Below are 19,733 nucleotides of genomic sequence, written 5' to 3' on the forward strand. Positions count from 1 at the left end.
CCATTGACCTCATCTGGTGAGCCCCCGATGAAGAGAAGGAATGAACGCTTGTCTTTGAACCTATTCAAGGGGCCCCTAGGAAAGCACCAGCCTTCAGGAGAGGAGAAGCAGAGGCGCTCTCCTCTTTCCATAGGCTCGAGAAGGGAGTGAGCAACCACAAAACAAATTCCATTTGCCCAGGGTGAGGGGACCCTACATGGAAGTTGCCCAAGGCTGGAGAGACCGCGCCCGGCAAACTACGGCCAGAAGGCTGGCTGCCTGTTTCCGGAAATACGTATTTACTAGGACACAGCCAGACACTTTCTTTGACATATTCTCCATGGCAGAATCGAGTAGCCATGACTGTATGGCCTGTGAAACCTAATATATTCACTACCTGGCCTTTTACAGAAAATGTTTGCTGATGGCTGGGAAAGATTCTCAGCAGACTCTCAGAAATGCCCCATAGGGAAAAGAGTCAGACTTCAACCGTTTTCACACTCAGAGAACGAATGACTGTCTTAGAACTTCCCACTGCTTCTTGCTTTCCCTGCCTCAGCCTGACAGGGTCAGAAAGTTCTGTGGCAGGAGAGGCGGAACTGAGCCAGCCCTCCTGTCCCATTGTGAGGGGTCAGCCCTCGGGCTTGGGCGTATGCATGGGAGGACTGGACAGTGTGAGAGTTTTTACTCTTAGATTTGAAAGTTTGCTTATTATGGAGGCCTGGGCACTATTCATGACTAATCTTGAGAACACGTTGATGAAAAGTAAATGTGTTTTTCATTCAGAGGCAAGGAAAGACCTTCCACCACTGAACAAATGTGCAGGAACAGTGGGAGGAAAAAAATGAATTTAGCTTTAAGCTAACGCCCCGAGAGTCCAGCCTGTTTAATATATTTTCTGGTTTCGCATACATGTCTTCAGAGAAGAAAGCCAGGTTCTAGATGGAACTCTCCAACTATTTATTTTTTATTTTATTTGTTTATTTTATTAATCCCCCCCCTCCCCATTTACATTATGCCGGACAGTGCTCTGACTTTCCAGAATTCAGTGTTCTCATCTGCAAAGTTAGGGTTGGATCAGCACTAGATGATAACACCACTGGCCCGTACAGATGATAATCTGTGACCCCGGAGCTTGGTGGACATCCTTCGAGATGGATGGTGTCTCTTGGGGACTCTTTTGCAGTGGTGCACATGACAATTGCTGTAGCAACGGGTAACTTGTACTTAAATGCTGGGGAAATGGTCCACAGCGTGCCCCCACCCTCACCTCTAAGGTAGTCCTTGAGTGCTGCCTGACTACCTGAGCCTCTCTCATTACGTGGGGTGAAAGGAGCTGGGGTACCCACGCCTTCATGGAAGGCCTTATGTTTATCTGGTCAGGAAGTAGGCCGTGTGTACTGTTTGCTCTAGCTGTGGTGTCTGAGGTTAAAATTTCCTTAAGTGTCCTTGCTTTTGGGCCCCCTCCCTTGTTGTCTTGGGGTTAAGGTAAAAACTCCGTAAACAGCGTCTGAGGTTTGCAGTTCTTCAGCGGTATCCCCCTGTTATGATACAGGAGCCCCGCTGATGTGGCGCTGGGGTGTAGGAGTAGGGGAGGCGTTTATAATCCTGTGATTAGGTCTCAGTCTGTCGGTGAGGCAGCTGGAGTGGGTGAGGCTTTGGTAAAATAGTTTCCCTTCGGGCATTCCTTATTAAGGAGAACAGAATGCTCTGGCTATATTTCAAAATACTTACCCTGCCAGAAACACAAGGAGATTTTTCTTCAGTCTTCACAATGAAAACCTGGCAAAGCTCCTGGAGGTCAGATTCATGAAGGTGTGGGGTTCCAGTCTTGGGGGGAGTTTCTGACTCTCAAAGTCAACCATGACTCTCTATGCCTACGTGTCTGTCTCTCCGGTTTTAGGGCCACCAGTCGGCTTATGAACTCACTTCTCTGATGGGTCTGAGAAGGGTCACTGATCTTCGCTTTGCTTGGCCTTTTTCTCGTAAAGACAGGAATGATGAGTTTCAAGCTCTTCACATGTCAGACCAGAAACCAGAAGTCTTCTCACTTGTGCAGGAAAACTGAAATCACGGAGAGTCTACAATGTTTGGCCAATAAAATGGCCATGTCACGCGTTGCACCAAGCTCAAGCAAATGAAGCAAATTAAGAGTGCAGGGCGATTGCCAAATCTGAGATTCAGAGTGCGCTGGTATAGGGACCCCTGGAATTGTTTTAGAGATTGATTATGATGTGTTGTGTTACAATTCAGTTTGGGAAATTCGGGTATATAAATCTCTAAAGCAATTTTCTGAGTACTGTTTCATGGGGAATTCTTACTCCGAGTCCTTCAAGCAATACCTGACACATATTTTATTTTAAAAATGATAATCACTTTTAGTACTTTAGACTTCACACAGATTTTCACATGCATTCTCTCAGGGGTGGGTAGAATCTCAAAGGTGAGTGTCTTTGCCTCAAGCCCTTCAACACTTCCTTACAGCAGCGGGGCCGAGTATGGTTTTGCTGTTCTCTAACAGGTACTTGCGGAGGACCCGTATCCACAAACCTAAATTCATGTACACTGGGAACGTATCCATTTCGTTAACTTAAAGAAATTCTGATTCGGGCTTTCCGTTCTGAGGGGACGAGTAGAAAATTCCATTTCTATCGTTCCAAGTGCCCCTCTCTCCTCTCTGGGACGCAAAGAGCCCAGAAGGCCTAAATGGTACTGAGAAGGGAGAGGAACCCACCTGGTGTTTTCAGCCCATCCTGGCTGCCCCTGATCACACGTTTCTCTGAGCCCGCGAGCCCTAGACATGAACACACTCTCAGTTCAAACTAAGCTGCTTCTTGCTTTGCCACTAAGCATAGGTGTCTGGTTATACCACACGGATTTGCCCCCGAGGCACTGCCGGTGCGAGAGTGTGGGTCTCCAATACATTTGTACCTTATAATCTCACTACAGAAAGAACGGGAAAGAAGAAAGGAAGGAAGGAAGGAAGGAAGGAAGGAAGGAAGGAAGGAAGAAAGGAAGGGAGGGAGGGAGGGAGGGAGGAGAGAAACAACCATAATAACAGAGAGACTTCCTTCCCTCCCTGGGACACAGACTATTGTGTCTTCAGTGAGCTCCAACTCTTGTAAAAGACAAGTGGAGACGTTGCCCTCCATTAGCTCCTACTTTCTGCCCTGCCAAAGGCGTCTGAGGCAAGGGTCAGTGTCTGGAAGCTAAGAACACCAGAGGGAAACGTGAAGAAGAAACGCATTTTAATGTTTCAGTGAATTATCCTGCCACACATCCTTCAGCTAAGAAACCAAAACCCACCCACAATAATTTCTTGATTTGACTGAGGCAATTTAACACCTGAAAATCCTTTCCTTCATTTCCTAGATCTGAATATTAAATATCGAAGGCATGTGACGGAGTGGCACAACACAAACGAGTCTGTGGAGCGAGACCGACACTCAGAGAAAGGTCAGGGGATTCCCTCTGAGCAAAGTCATCCAAAGGCAATCACGTCACAATGCGTGATTCAAGAATGTGGGAAGAATGAAATAAACATTGCCCTGACATTCAGACAGAGCCGTACACATAGAGTTTTAACAGGTCAAGATGACACAATGAGCTTGATCTGAGGTAGATCAAGCTGAGGTAGATTCTGACAGAAAGTTAGAGCACTGAGAACAAACGAGAAAGAAATGAGGTAAGGCATGAAGAGGAAGGAATGAAACCTTACGTGTATCTCAAATAATTCTGTATTAACGAAAGTTTTGATATTATGCTTTAGTTGCCATTGAGCTTTTGTAGGAGTTAAAAAAAATGTCTCCTTCATCAAGGGAGCGGCAGGTCTAGACAGAGGATACTTTTCATGACCTAAAGTATACTTCAAATGATCTTACCTTGAGTGTAATTTCAAAGTTATGTAATATCTATCACAGTCACTTATCAGTGATCAATAGACCAGTGTCCTGTAAGATGTAGAGATGTTTATGTTTTTAGGTTACTGACACGTACCTGCCTTTTCATGTCTTCATTTCTGTGTTTGGCAAGCATTCATTAGTAAGTATAATTGTTAAATTATTCAGTAGCCCAGAAATTCACTGAAGCATGTGATTTTCATTTTATATTTCCACTAGAGAACAGCTCCTGAATTCTTGCCACTGGATGTGACAAAAATTCAGTCAAAGCAAAAATCTACCTTACAATGCTTCAGGGTATCAGGAGAGGCTAGAAGCAGCGTGTGAGGGTGAGGCAATTCATTTAAGACACTGAAATCATTCATATGGTGGGGTAAGGCCCTGGGTAGTGTTAGATTTCCTTGAGCAAGCCAACAAGTGCACACACACACACACACACACACACACGTGTACACACACGCAGAAGACCAGTTCCATTTCTGGAAATAAGGCAGACAAGATATTCACATTAGTCTCTTTAAATATAACTCATCTAAAAATGCTAGATGTATATTTATATCAACATATGTATATGGATAGATAAGTCATTGATAGACAGATGTATATTACATGACTTAGCTGGTCGAAGTAAGGAAATTCTTTAGTGTCCAGAAATGAAGAGAAATCTTGAATCCACGGGACATGCACTGGCATTGGAGTTTTCTCTGGAGGCATGCTGGTGGCCCGGTGACAGACAGCCTGAAATTTAACGGTCCACATATAGGGACTGGGAGACAAAGCCCAGAGCCTGAACATTGCGAGAGATCACCAATGAGACCCCTTTCATAAAACTGCATTTCCACGAGTGGCATCATCAGTCTGAACCAAGAACTTGTTTGGAGAGGAAGACATTGAGCAGAATTGCTTATATTGGTTTTGCAGCGTGACTAGAAGAAAGTAGGAAAGTGCTCTTTGTGAACATTTCTAACCTCAAGACCATATTAACAAGTATTTAAGACCAGAATTTCTACTATTTGTGTGGTCTGAAAAACCATAAGTTTACATTTAACGTGGTCTGGGCTGGTAGAGACCTTAAGGAAGTGGTGTTCCCAGACCACTGACAGAAAGTTCACCCTGGAAAACCAGAAGGAGGAAGGAGGAAGGAGGAAGGAGGATGAGGCTGTTACAAGGAAGATTCAGCAGAAACAGGAAACTGTGGAGTCAGAGATACAAAGATGATAGATATTGGAATTGTCAAAGAGTATAAAATAAGTATGTTTAATATGCTTAGGGGGAAAAAAGGCAAATAGAAAGAGTGACAATGTAGTAAGAGATTATGAAGATCGATCAGATTGACTTGAAAAAGAACCAAATGGGTACGTTAAGACAAAAAACTGGGGACGCCTGGGTGGCTCAGTCGGTTGAGCGTCCGACTTCGGCTCAGGTCATGATCTCACAGTTTGTGAGTTTGAGCCCTGCATCGGGCTCTGTGCTGACAGCTCGGAGCCTGGAGCCTGCTTCGGATTCTGTGTCTCCCTCTCTCTCTGCCCCTCCCCCACTTGTGCTCTGTCTCTCAAAAATAAATAAGTGTAAAAAAAAAAAAAACCGAAAAACTAGAAAGTGGAAACTTGATGACTGGATACCTAGTCAATTATGGGGAAATAGAGCTGGTAAAATTTCCCAGATGACAGCATGGACAAACATGGGAATGGAAAATCTGAGCGATGAAGAGATGTGGATAGTGGAGCAAAATCAGCCAATGTGAAAATACATTTAATGCTTCCTGGGCGCCTGGGTGGCTCTGTCGGTTAAGAGTCCGACTTTGGCTCAGGTCACGATCTCACCGTTTATGAGTTCGAGATCCATCCACATTGGGCTCTGTGCTGACAACTCAGAACCTGGAGCCTGTTTTGGATTCTGTCTCCCTCTCTCTCTCTCCGCCTCTCCCCTGCCAGTATTCTGTCTCTCTCTCCAAAAAATAAATAAACATTAAAAAAAATTTTTTTTAAATACATCTAATGCTTTCTAAAGGTGAAATGAGAGAGAGGAGGAAAGAAGCATTTGGAAAGATAATAATTGGGAATTTTCTAGGGCTGATGGAAGAACCATGTCCTGGGGTTCTGGAAACCCAACCAACACCAAGCAGAGTAAATAAAAAGAAATTCAACACTAAGGCATATAATAAAATTACAGACTGCTACAGATAAAGAAAGACTGTCTTCAAAATAGCCAAAGGGAAAGAGAGCTTGCCCATTAATTGGCTAACTACATAATATATCACTCAAATCAGGATGCTTTTGAGAAGGAAAGGCGATGCTATCCCAACAGAGACCAGGACCACAGGTGTAATCTGGGTCTGCACCACATAAATCAGAGCACCTGGTCACCAAATCTGTAAAAGAATAACGATTCAATTGACTGCAAGGACAAGGAGAGCCAGGAAGACAATGGATAAGATCTTCAGAGTGCTGAAAAAAAGTATTCAACTAGAATTGCATTATCAGCAAAATCTCTTTTAAAAATAAGGGTTAAAAAACAAAGACATGTTTAGATAAGTGAAAACTGAGAGGTCATGATCAACAGATGTCTCTAAAGTAACTTCCTTGTAAGAGAAGGAAAATGAGCCCAGAAAGAAGTCTGAGATGCAAAACAGTCAACAAAGAAAGTTTAAACTAACATTGGCTGACAAAAGTAATAGCAATAATAATGCCTAGTGTATAAGGCTACGAAAATAAGATAGATCTAAATTTCTGTACAAAAATAGCATAAAAGTCTGGAGGAGAGGTAAATTTTTTAAAAAGCTAAGTAAGACTATTAATGTTTTTGGAGGAGGGTAAAGCTATTGGTTAATTTTACATTTTGTTAAGTTAAATATCCATGTGATATTTTCTGAGTCACTACTAAAAAATGGAAGGAGTGTATTTCTTAGGAAATTCTAGAAAGACAATATTAGGGAACAGAACAAAAAAACATGATCCAAAAGAGTAAGAAAAGCATTAAAAAGAGATAAACCGGGGCGCCTGGGTGGCTCAGTCGGTTGAGCGTCCGACTTCGGCTCAGGTCATGATCTCACGGTTTGTGAGTTCGAGCCCCGCATCGGGCTCTGTGCTGACAGTTCAGAGCCTGGAGCCTGCTTCTGCTTCTGTGTCTCCCTCTCTCTCTGCCTCTAACCCACTCGCATTCTGTCTCTGTCTCTCTCAAAAATAAATAAACATTAAAAAATTTAAAAAAAAAGAGATAAACCTAGAAGAGTCGAGGTGTGTGGGGAGAACAATGAGAAAGTATGAACTAATAAACATATTATAAATGGACTAATATCTCCAGCTCAAAGATAAAGATAGACCGGATTTATTTTAGAAACCCAGCTACATTATGTTTACAAGAAACAAACTTTAGAGCACAGTAAGGTTGAATAAAAAAAGATAGGGAAAGGTAATACAAGGCAAATCCTACAGATATGAAAGTAGGATGGCCATTTTAATCTTAGATGAAAGAAACTTTAAAGCAAAAACCATTAATGGCAATGAAGATCACTACATATTGATGAAAATTTCAACTCATCAGGAATTCAAAATTTGTATTGATTCCATAAAACAGCCTCAACATATATAAAGCAAAATGTGAAAGAATTACAAGAAAAAATTTACATATTAAATTTATCACGATAGTGGGAGATTCCGTTAACACCCCTGTAGCAATTGACAGATCAAGCAGGCAAGAAAAAGCTTGATCAAGAGGTCATTATGTCTAAAAATCATACTTGGGGCCATAAAGCAAACAACAACTAATAATTTTTAAAAACTACTTCATATACATGACAGTCTCTGACCACAGCACAATTAAATTAGATACCAATACCAAAGAGGTAGTCCCTCCTGCACCCCTCAAAAAACCCAGTTCCCACAAATAAGAATAAATAATCAATGGGTCAGAAGAAGTCCCAGCTTCTTAGAAAATAGTTAGAATTACAGAGTAAGGTAAATGCCACATGTCATTGCAGTTAAGCTGTACTTAGCATAAGAAAAAAAAGCCTTAAATGCTTACATTTTCAAAAAGATGAAAATATATGAGCTAACATCTAATTTAAGAAAGTAGGTGAGGGGCGCCTGGGTGGCTCAGTCGGTTAAGCGTCCGACTTCAGCTCAGGTCACGATCTCGTGGTCTGTGAGTTCGAGCCCCGCATCGGGCTCTGGGCTGATGGCTCAGAGCCTGGAGCCTGCTTCCGATTCTGTGTCTCCCTCTCTCTCTGCCCCTCCCCTGCTCATGCTCTGTCTTCTCTGTCTCTCAAAAATAAATAAACTTAAAAAAAAAAAAAAAAGAGAGTAGATGAGTACCAGAAAAAAACCCATATAATGAAGAAAAAAGGAAACACTCTTCCTTTCCTGTTTCTTTACAGTTTTTACTGAACATTGTCGTTCCTCGTTTTCCTTTCTTACTTTTATTGGTCTGCTTATGTTGCTAGGCATTCCATTTTCATCTTTTTAATTCAGAAGTTTTACCGTCATGTGCTCACTCAACTAATGGCCTGGCCTTTTCCAGTTCTATAAATCAGACCAAGTACCTCTACTGCCCTCTTATTTCAAAGTTATTTCTCCCACTGAGACCCACTATATCCTTCCTGATTTCCTTTTTCTGATTTCTCCATGTTTTGCTCAAACCATAATGGAATGAAATCGTTAGAATTCTTTTTTTTCCCCCTTTTTCTCCTCCTTCCAGGCATCTCTCACCCCCTAATTAAATCCTGGAATGTTTTTGCTTCCCCTTGAGCTCTTATTTCTGAGGTTTTGCTGAAATAGTTGGACACAGAATTTCATTTCACATTTGTTTGTGTGTTTGTCTTCGGGGTCCATGTGCGGGATTTACATTATATGTTATATTCTTATCCATTAATATTTAATGACATATTTCTAAAACCAATGCATTTTTCATCTCTAATTGTTTCCTGCCTTCCCTTTCCCCATCTTGAAGTCTCTGTTCCAGTTCATTGGTCTTTGGAAAGGTCTTTTTCTCAAGTATTTATCTCAGATGGGGCACTCTGTGATTTATGCTCTGAATCAGTGCATGTCCTTGAATATCTTCTGCTTACCTTAGCAGGTAAACAACTGAAAATGCCCAGTATAGGATTCGGGGTAGGGGGTGGGGGTGTGGTTCCTTGCAATCTTATTTTAAAAAAAATTTTAAGTTTATTTATTTTTGACATAGAGAACGAGCATGAGTGAGCTAGGGAGGGGCAGAGAGAGAGGGAGACAGAATCCGAAGTTGGCTTCAGGCTCCGAGCTGTCAGCACAGAGCCTGACTCGGGGCTTGAACTCACAAACCGTGAGATCATGACCTGGGCAGAGGTCAGGTCAGCTGACTGAGCCACCCAGGCGCCCCTTCCTTGCAATCTTCTAAAGATATGAGCCCACTTCCCTCAAGCTTCCAGTGTTATGGGTAAGAAGTCCAGCAACAGCCAAAAAAGGAAAAGCCTGGAAACTTGTTTTACCTGGATATGCCTAAGCAGGTGTTTATCTCATCAATCTAACTGAACGTTCCGAATCTTTTTACTCTGCAAACTTGTCTTCCTTAGTCTTAGGAAAATCTTCTAAGTGATTTAAAGTTATTAGTTTTATTTATTTATTTATTTATTTATTTATTTATTTATTGAGAGAGAGAGAGAGAGAGAGAGAGAGAGAGCACATGCAAGCAGGGGAGAGGGAAAGAGCGAGAGAATCCCATGCTGAGCACAGAGCACAAAGCAGGGCTGAATCCCATGACCCTGGGATAATGACCCGAATCGAAATCAAGAGTGGGAAGCTTAACTGGCTGAGCCTTCCCGGTGCCCCTAAAACTATTTCTTCTACTTCATATGTTCTTTCTTCTTTTAGAATGTCTGTTATTCAAATGGCTGGTATCCTGCCTCCATTTCCCAAATCCTCTCCTTGCCCCTTGTGATTTCCAGTTTATGGTGTGTTCTATTCTGTGATTTGTGATGTGGATGGTCCCCCGTCTTGTACGCCACCAACACAAATCTCATCAGCCACCCTCTACCCTCTGGATTCAGGCACTGAACAGGTGAGGGTTTTAAAAGCTCTAGGAAATCATTTTATCTGTTATTCTGTAGTCTTGTTCCTAAGTGCTTCTAATTGTTTGATTTAGGAACCCATTTGTCTGCTCTATCAGGTGTCTTTCATTGGCTGTGCCATCTGATTGTTGGATCTATTTGTCCTCTTTGGCTCCTGGACATCTTTAGATCTATGTGGGGTTTTTTTGTTTTTTGTTTTTGTTTGTTTTTTCGTTTTTGTCTCCATTGGCAACTGGACTTCAAGCCTATTTTTAGTGTCCCTCTAAAAAATCAGGAAACTCTCAAGCCAAGGGGTCCCATCCCTGTGAGGCTGGCACAGAGGCAGACAGCCCCCTCTGGGGCACCTGGGGGAAGCAGGTCACCCTGGGCTCTCCCAGCACCCATGGCAGAGAAGACTTGCCCAGACCTTTATGTTCCCTGCAGAATCTTGGCACACTTCAGTAGGACAGGGTGGGCACCCTATCCCTTGCGGTCCACACATCTTGATTGATAAGTCCAGTCCCTTTTCTGAGCTCACCCAGCTCAGCACTTCTCCCTGCTCCAAGGGAAGTTTCAGGGAGGCGGGGGGCCCTGCGGAGGGCCCAAAGCCTCATTTATACCCACAGTAGAGCCTGGCTCTTGAGAAGCAAATCTTTTGGATTTGGAAGTGGAGGGGAGGGGAATGTCATTTAGATCACCGTATTCTGAAAATCCCCTGCCTGGGTCTTTCTTCTGTAAAATAAGAAAATTTAGACTCGTGTGACATAATACTTAAGGGATCTTTCAGCTCCCCAAATCTATAAATCAAAGATTAAATAAGAAGCATTCATGACTATGTTAATTTATGGGCTAGAGTGTGTCATAAAAGAAACCCTTTAGGGCAAGTGTTTTTAAGAAAAGACTAGTTTTTGCGTGAATGCTTTTACGGAAACCCAGCTAATCTGGTGCCAGGAGATGGAGTTTGGAACTGCAAGGCAAGATCCTCTGAGTTTTCAAAGCTGTTCATCCTGATCATGTGCAGAACATGAAATGTTCTCTTTCCATAACCTAGAACACTGCTTCTCAAACTTTACTGCACCCACAAGTCACCTGGGGGTGTTACAAAGCAGACTTTGATTCCGTAGTTCTGGAGGATGGCCAGAGCGTCTCTTTCTTACCAGTGGGACTGCCCACACTGCCTCAGCAAGGCCTGGAATATTTGCAGTGGTAAGTAGACCTCTGGCGGCCATAGCAGAAATGAGCCATTATTTTGTCATGCAGCTAGAAATTCGTTTTCTGAGAATGTTAAACAAATACCCTCTCCCCCCGCCCCCAACAAAGCCAGCAACTGATACATCTCTGACATGATGTAGGCAAAGCCAACGTAGTTGATTAATTTGGACTCCATTAATCTGGAATTTGGTGTCCTTCCAGACAGACTACATTGCCAGTGATAATCCAAGAAGGGACGTGTTTAGTCTATTAAGCGCTAAAAGTGAATGGCATTTTGTAAGGGAAAAAAAAAATGGAGATGAACCTAGTGGTAGCCTTTATATACAGATAATGAATGAACTCCAAATGATGAGTCTTTATTTTATGAAAAAAAAATTAATTCTGTCAGGCTTTTAATTTAATTCTCTTGTCCCTGTCAAGGGTGGCCATAAATTACATTTCTTATAAAACATTCACTGATTCAGGCCCGTTTCTGAATCAGAGTAAGCTACTCTTTAATTAGGAAACATGAAGGCAGTTTTATAGTAGTTTCAAATTTCTCAGCCTTTTGGCTCCTTTCAGTCTGTGCTTCCCAAACAGAAAATAAAGAGTTGCTATGCCCTTTGACTATTGTCAGTGTTTCAAATTAAACAGAGAATCTATAAATGTTTGAAAGGTATTGAATTCTGGAAACTATTTTTTCCTATTTTTTTTTTTTTCCTAGCTACAAATATGTTTCTTATTTTGAATGTCAATAGACATATTTCCTGGCTTTGGCATGGTAAATAGATGAATGTTCCAGAAATTGTCTATATTTTTTTTGAGATAACAAAATTAGTATCACTTTAGGAAGGAAGATAAACATCCTACACCAAGAATGTGTTTATTCTCCAATTTAAGCCCATCCAGTTGAAACAAACTTGCCTATTGGTGTCAGTCTGGACTTGGTGTAAGCCTCCCGCCTCCTGTACAACTATCATTAGTCCTGAGCAGTTATTGGAAAATGGTTCATTGGCTCATGGAAATTTTCTCTAGTATAGTCATATTCCAGTGTCCTTGCATTTGGACACTAAATCAGATGCCAAAGCAGGTCTGTTTCTTCCGTTGGCTTCCATAGTATCATCATATCCATTTGCATTACGAGAGTTACACAGACCTTATGTATTGTAGGAAGTTATGTAAGTTTATTCAAACCGCTAATTAATCAGCTTTATAAAAACATCTGGAGTTATTACTACTACTACCCAGAGTTGGCAGTTATTGAAAGAAGGATTTGTGTAGATCATTTCAGAGGCTTCCTGTTCTGGCATTCAAGTAAAGGTTTGATGAGAAGTACAGGTAAATGGTTAATTAAAGATATTTTTGTAGCTTTAGAGCCTCTAAAATCACACAGTTTTGTGTGTACCTCTGACTCAGGGAGCGACATGTGGTTCATGTGTACAACCAGGCATCGCCTGGTAATGGCCTTGAAACCGTTAGTTACTAAACGAAAGAGAAAACCCTATTCCTGTGCTCTATGCTCACAACTCCTCTGACACCGGTCATGTGGGTTTTTTCTCATACCGACCAGTCAGTCCTCTGACACCAGCTGGGTGTCTACAATTCATACTGTCTACTTGGGGTTAGCAGAAGACCCCACAGGTTAGGCGCTTAGTTTCATGAGACTAATCCAGATGCCTATTTTGAGTAGTGTGTCCCCAAGTCATCCACACTTCTTTCTGGCTTGGGCACAACAAATCAGGGGTTTCAGTGACCCCCCCCTCCTCAGGTTCAATAATTTGCTATTGTGTCTCACAGAACCCAGGAAAACACTTACGTACATTTATCAGTTTATTATATAGTAAATAATATGATAAAGGATACAAATAAATGAATGGCCAAATGAAGAGATACATAGGATGGTCCAGAATGGTCCCAAGCACAGGACCTTCCTTCCCCATGGGGTTAGGGTGTGCCACCCTCCCAGCACATTGGTGTGTTTATCAACTCAGCAGCTCTGAAACACTTCAGGGATTTTTATGGAGGCTTCATCCTGTAGATATAATTAATCATTAACTTGTTTTCTGGCCCTGCCCCCACCCCCTCCTTGAGAATGTGGAGTAGAGATGAAAGTTCCAAGCTTCTAATCATGGTGTGATCTTTCTAGTAACCCGCCTACTTCCTGAAGCTATCCAGGAGCCACCCAGAGTCTCCTCAGTTCAACCAAATGCACTCCTATCACCCAGAAAGTGCCAGGAACTGGGGTCAAAGACCATTTTCCATGGTTTCAGTTATACTTGGTCAACCAAGGACAGGAAGCAGATGAGCCTCCTTCTGATCAGAAGGTCAAGAGAGCTTAATGCTACATCATAATGCCTACACCACTCACGTCCCTTCATTACACAGACATTTTATCATCTCACATCGTTGCAAGAAGAAGGGTGGGTGCAGCGCAATAACATATCTTGAGGGGGAGACACCACATTCGTGTAACTTTTAGTATATTGTAATAATCGTATAGTGTCAATATTATATAATTGTTCTTCTTCGTTATTAGTTGCTGTTGTTATTCTCTCACTATGCCTCATTTATAAGCTAAACTTTATTGCAGATATGGTGTATAGGATAAAACATAGTATATATAGGGCTTGATACTGGCTGTGGTCGCAGACATCCACTGGGGGTCTTGGAATACATCCTTCACAGGCAAGAGGGGTGCTGCTGTGCTCAAATTCGAGACATAATTCAAGTCCTTATTTTACACTTTAAAACCTAACTTATTCCTTTCTTAAGTCTAATTTATTCCCTGTCTTGTCTTTCATTCTGTGGAGCTCTTCTATTAAGTGAGGCCGAAAACACAAAGGTACTAATCAGAGCGACCCTTCAAGTCAGAATTGGAAGCAAATCGCTCCATATGCCAAGTCACACAAAAAAGCCTAAGTGTATTTTCCCTTATCTGTGTACCCACCGTGACAACCATAGAAGTCATTTGAAAAACTGAGACATTTATGGGATCTGTGACGTCAGAAGTAGAGTCAGAAAAGAGGTGAAAATAAGAGGCAGCTGAGGAGAGCCATGGGGAGATTTCCCTTCCCAGGAAGGAGCGACACATTCCAGCTTGAGACTTCCTATACTCCAAGTATGGAATACTTCGCTTTGCGTTGCTGCCTTTGTTTACTTCTAAAAACCAGAAATACATCTAAAATAGAAGCGTAAGTGTGAAACGGGTATTGCTCGTTCACGCATGATGGAATCAATTCAGTCGGATCCCCTTCCCCCTACATCTGCAGAGCCCGGAAGGAGCAGAGCGTTCCCAGGGAGGAGAGGGGGAAGGCGAGATGGGACTTCGTCACAGAAGTTTCTTCTGTCGTTGGCTTCCTGGGGCACATGGGACTGGCTTCGGTGTATGGGTCTGGATGCGGCCGAGGAATGAGGCATCTCTTGCTGGTGGTTGCTTTGCCGTGTGTAGACAGGTAAATACTGAAGGTCAAGTCCGCAGAGGAAAGCAAGGTCAGAGCCAAAACAAACAGTCTACGCTGGGTCAGCAACCCCAGGGGTCAGAGAACAAGTAGAAACTAAAGTAAGGTGCCAGATGGGTTGGAAAAACAAACAAGGGGCGCCTGGGTGGCTCAGTTGGTGAAGCGTCTGACTCTTAGTTTCGGCTCAGGTCATGATCTCACGGTTCGTGAGTTCGAGCCCCACATCAGGCTCTGTGCTGTCAGTGACAAGCCCACTTTGGATCCTCTGTCCCCCTCTCTCTGCCCCTCCCCTGCTCACACACACACACACACACACACACACATGCTCTCAAAGCAAATAAACTTTAAAAAAAGAAAAAGAAAAGGAAAAACAACAAAAAAGAGAATCAGGCAGTACCCAAGGAGGCAGCTATTTGAGGTCACGCTGACTGCATTTAGAAGAATTTAGTTCTAAACTGACACCAACCCCACCCCCTTGCCAACCATCACCATCAGGCTTTCTCCTGTTGGGTTTTTCCCGGATTTGCCTGGTAGAAGCCTCTGAAAAAGTCTGAAGCTTGCATTTCTAAGCTGGAAGGGCATTCCCACTGTCCCAGTGGATAAGTTAGCAGAGCTCTCGTTGGGATCCAGTGTCCAGGATGAGGTGTTAAGGGTGGCCTGGGGTCTGTGGGGGCACGGTGGGGATGTTTGCAGAAGGAAGATGGAAACAGAAAGCTCGCAGGGCCCACGTGGACTTCTGGTTTCTGAAGTGTAGGGTCTATGAGATTCTGGAGGAAAGCCAGGCATCTTTAGGGATGGACAGCTGTCAGTTTATGACTTTGGACCCTTCATATACTACAGGGTTTTACAGAGGGCTTTCTAAGTGTCACACTCCCTCCTGCCCCCAGGTGCCTGTCAACTGCCGGGCCTATTGTAGAGCGGATGTTTTGGGGAAGGGGTTGTTACGGCAAAGGCTATTGAGTTGAGGTGGATGCCCCGGTTATTGTGGCTTCTGTAGAACTACAGAAGCTTCCCCCATTGCCCTTTTACCAAGTTAATGCTGACTAACTATGTAAGTCAAGCACAGTAATAGGGCTTCCTGTGCGACTCTCGTGGAACGTTTCCCACATTCTACAGCAGACGCTCCCCGGAATCCATGATGCCTTTCTTCTTTCCACCCCTCACCCAGCCATGTGCCCCAGGAGAATTCACTTCGTGCTCAGCACAAGGCTGGCTCTGATTTGTCTGAGGATGCTTCCATTCCTTTTGACGGTTTCTCTTTTAGGAATGAGCATGTGACCAAATTGTGGCCAACAGAACTTGAGGGGGAAGGAAGTATGCCAGAGGTCCTGGCAGTGTATCCTCACTCCTACGAGGAGCCATGGAAAGAAGGTTCTTTTCTTTCTCTAGGCCATGATGAACTTTAGTCTAATTTCCGGAATCTTGCTACTTGCCTGAGGTTGAAGCTTACAGAAGGAGGGGGGATGAACCAAGAGAATCACAGAGAAATGCAGCCAGCGTCCTGATACACGGTCCCTGCTATGAGATAATAGATCTCCTGACTGTCTAAGCTGGTTTAAGCGGGGGTTTCTGCTTTTTGCTGTCAAATCATCCTATTGGTACAGCAATAAAAGGCAGGCGTGTTTTCTCCCCGTGCTACAGATGAGGAAATTGGAGATTGAAGAGGTTCAGTGATGCGTCCAAAGTAGTACAGCTCCTTAGCTGTACACGATTTGAACCCAGTCTGGCCCAACCCCTAAGCCTGTTTTCTTAACACACACAACTTAGAGCCCTGGTTGACACAATCTGACTCTTGGTCAGAAAGGCGTGGGCCAAGGATGCTCATGCGGGGGTTCCCCAACCAGGTAGCTGACCCCTTGTCAGTCTACTCGTCCTGGGGTTGATCTGATAAGCGCGGTACTTTTGGAGCCCAGGACATTTATAGGAGAAGCAGGGATTTAGGTGGGAACAAAAGAGGACTTCACATGAAAGAATAGGAATTTTCTGTGTTACATAAAGACCTCTATTTCATGCTTCATGAGTCACCTTAAATGCCGTTTTCTCAGTGAGAGTTTCCTAATCCCAGGTTTGGTGGCTCATTGTATTATGTGCTCTCATAGTACCCTAAACTTCTCGTACTCACCCCAATTATAATTAGGTAATCGTTTGATGTCCGTCTTCCCTGCAGACTATAAATTCCTCCGTCCTCTGTGCCTCCTTTCCTCTGAGCCCGCCCCCACCCAGCCAGTTATTCGGTTTCCACGCCAGGTGACATGAGTGCGTCTGTCCAAACAGACAGGACATCTCTAGGGAGTGGGGTGGTTCTGCGTGCAGGGCTGCGCATGGGCCGGGGAATGGGTATGAGGCCAGGCTGCAGGAGAAGGCGGGAGGCCTGGGGGTCTAGAGAGAGGACACCACTGTGACAGTATAGAAAGGACATGAAAGGAAACCAGAGATAAACCTCATCTGTTTCAAAATTTTAGCTAGAAATCTGTATGTAGAAAAGAAGCATCTTTATCATCAAGACAGACAGACACACACACACACACACACACACACACACACACTCACACACACGCACGGAAGGGACCTGAGCGAACTCTTTTGTTACTACAGTGTAGTTATATAAGATTTTCTGGACTGGTTTAAAAACTTAACTGTCATGTGTAATTTATTTCTTATTGGAACATACTTTGAGAGTACCCCCAAAATAGCTACTACATATGAATTTTGGTAAGATATAATTATTGCTTTGTATCAAAGTGATTTTTTTTTTTTTTTGTTGGTGGAGGTGGTGGCGATTTTGGCTCCTTCTAAAGCCAAATCTAGTAGTGCCTGGAACCTAGTAGGCGCTCAGTAAATAAATGTGCCATAAAGGAAGGAAATTGATCACTGATTGTACTCGGTTTCTATGCAGAAGGTAAGCAGAAAGAAATAGTTTATTTTAACAAAGTGCATAAAAGTAAGGATATTTCTACAAATGCAATTCCCTTCAACCAATATTGGCTGAAGAAGAAAGAAGAGAGCTTAGAGAATGTCAAGGCTGTTGGGGGCAAAGACGGTATAAGAATGATGTGTGCCCAGGCCAGTTTGGGGCCCGCTGTTTCTTAGCTTGTTTATCATTATCAGGTATTTATTCAGCACATAATCGTAGCACATGACAGGGAACTGGCGGTGTTCATAAAGAGGTGTAACACACAGCTTCTGCAGGAAAGAAACACCACAGTCACAGTGGCCTTTTAAAGTCAGAATACGATCGCATTATTCTCCTGCTTAAAGACATCCACCTATGGCCCTCTGCTCTGTCCTGCATCTTCCCACTGCCTTCTCGCCTCCACCATGGCCATGCTGCACTCACACCCCGGCCACGGCCTGTCCACGGTCACTGCTACCTTCCACCCAGCCTCACTGCCGTGGCTTCTGCCAGAGCCAGCTCCTGATGGACCCATGTGGAGATGTGGGCCCCAGATCCCACGCTGGGAGTCACAGAAGCTCTTATGAGAGACACCAAGAACAAAAATATGAATCTGGGGGGCGCTTGGGTGGCTCAGTCAGTTAAGCATCCAGCTCCGGGTCAGGTCATGATCTAGCAGTTCGTGGGTTCGAGCCCCACGTCAGGGTCTGTGCTGACAGCTCAGAGCCTGGAGCCTGCTTTGGATTCTGTGCCTCCCTCTCTCTCTGCCTGTCCCCTGTTCATGCTCTGTCTCTCTCTCTCTCTCTCAAAAATAAAACAAAACATTAAAAAAAAATTTTTTTAAAGATGAATCTGGGAGTTGGTGCCCCACTGGGATGATAATGGAGCCTTATATGCTCTCTCATGTCCGGAAAGCAGAGGCCCAGATTGCTGCAAAAACAATTTGGACAGCAAATACCCGCCCATTGCAATCCTTGCTGAATTTTTTTGAGGCATCTGCAGACCTAGTCCTGGGTGAGAACAGCGAAGTGTTAAAAAGTAGCTGCTATGTCACCATGCAGACCGTTTCTGGAACTGGGGGCCTTGAGGATTGGAGCCGGTTTCCTACAGATTATTTTAAGTTCACCCAAGATGTCTTTCTGCCTGAACCATCCTAGGGAAATCACATACCCATCTTCAGGGATACTGGCCTGCAACTACATGGTTATTGATACTATGACCCCAAGACGTGTGGCTCTGACTTCACAGGCGCTCTAGAAGACATTCAAAAATGCCATAGCAAAGTGTTCTCCTCCTCCATGCATGTGCCCACAATCCCACCGGAATGGGGGAGTGAGCAGTGGAAGGAAATAGCAACATTGGTGAAGAAGACCAACCTCTTTGCATTCTTTGACATGGCCTACCAAGGCTTTGCCAGTAGTCATGGTAACAAGGATGCCTGGCTGCATGCCACTTCATCGAACAGGGCATTCGCGTTTGTCTCTGCCGATCCTATGCCAAGAACATGGGCTTATATGGTGAGCATGTGGGAGCCTTCACTGTGGTGGGCAAAAATGTTGATGAAGTCAAAAGGGTGGAGTCACGCCTGAAGATCTCGATCCGTCCCATGTAGTCCAACCCGCCAATCGATGGGGCCCAGATTACCTCAACCATCCTGACCAGCCCTGACCTGCAGAAACAATGGTTGCAGGAAGTAAAGGCATGGCTGACCACATCATTAGCATGCTGGTCGCCAACCACAAGAAAGAGGGCTCCTCCCACAACGGGTAGCACATCACTGACTGGATGGCATGTTTTGTTTCGCAAGACTAAAGCCTGAACAGGTGGAGAGGCTGACCAAGGAGTTCTCCATCTACGTGACAAAGGATGGCCGCAACTCTGTGGCAGGGGTTGCCCCGGGCAACATGGACTACCTTGTCTACGCCATTCACTAGGTCATGAGTTTCCTTGGTGAGAGGAAACAGAGACCACCTTCTTGTCTACAGCCTCTGCTATTGTGAGATTCACACGGAGAAGAAGGAGGGTGGATGGTGGTGAGCTGGTCATTTCTTTCAACCATAGTGCTTAACTCTCAACCATTGAGTGTGTTTCTCAGAAAAGAACATGTAGTGAAATAGGGCAGAGGCATCTGTGGCTGGTGTCTGAAACTTTGTGGCTCAAAACCAAACTCCTGCTCATCTTTTAGCTGTTCTAAGAGTGTACCTGTACAAGAAAGACATAGTCGCCCCCCAAAGCTGCCAATCATGCCATTGCAATATTTCAGAAGCTTTAACTAGAGCACCTTATGGTCT

The 19,733-nt window shown here is 43.8% G+C and overlaps 1 pseudogene; it reads left to right on the plus strand.

Annotated features, from left to right (window-relative positions):
• Positions 1 to 17,784: 17,784 nt before the first annotated feature.
• On the plus strand, positions 17,785 to 19,376 carry LOC132691605 (aspartate aminotransferase, mitochondrial-like; annotated as a pseudogene).
• Positions 19,377 to 19,733: the final 357 nt, after the last annotated feature.

The sequence above is a fragment of the Panthera onca genome, chromosome B1, assembly GCF_046562875.1.
Source record: "Panthera onca isolate mPanOnc1 chromosome B1, mPanOnc1 haplotype 2, whole genome shotgun sequence".
NCBI classification, from domain to species: domain Eukaryota; kingdom Metazoa; phylum Chordata; class Mammalia; order Carnivora; family Felidae; genus Panthera; species Panthera onca.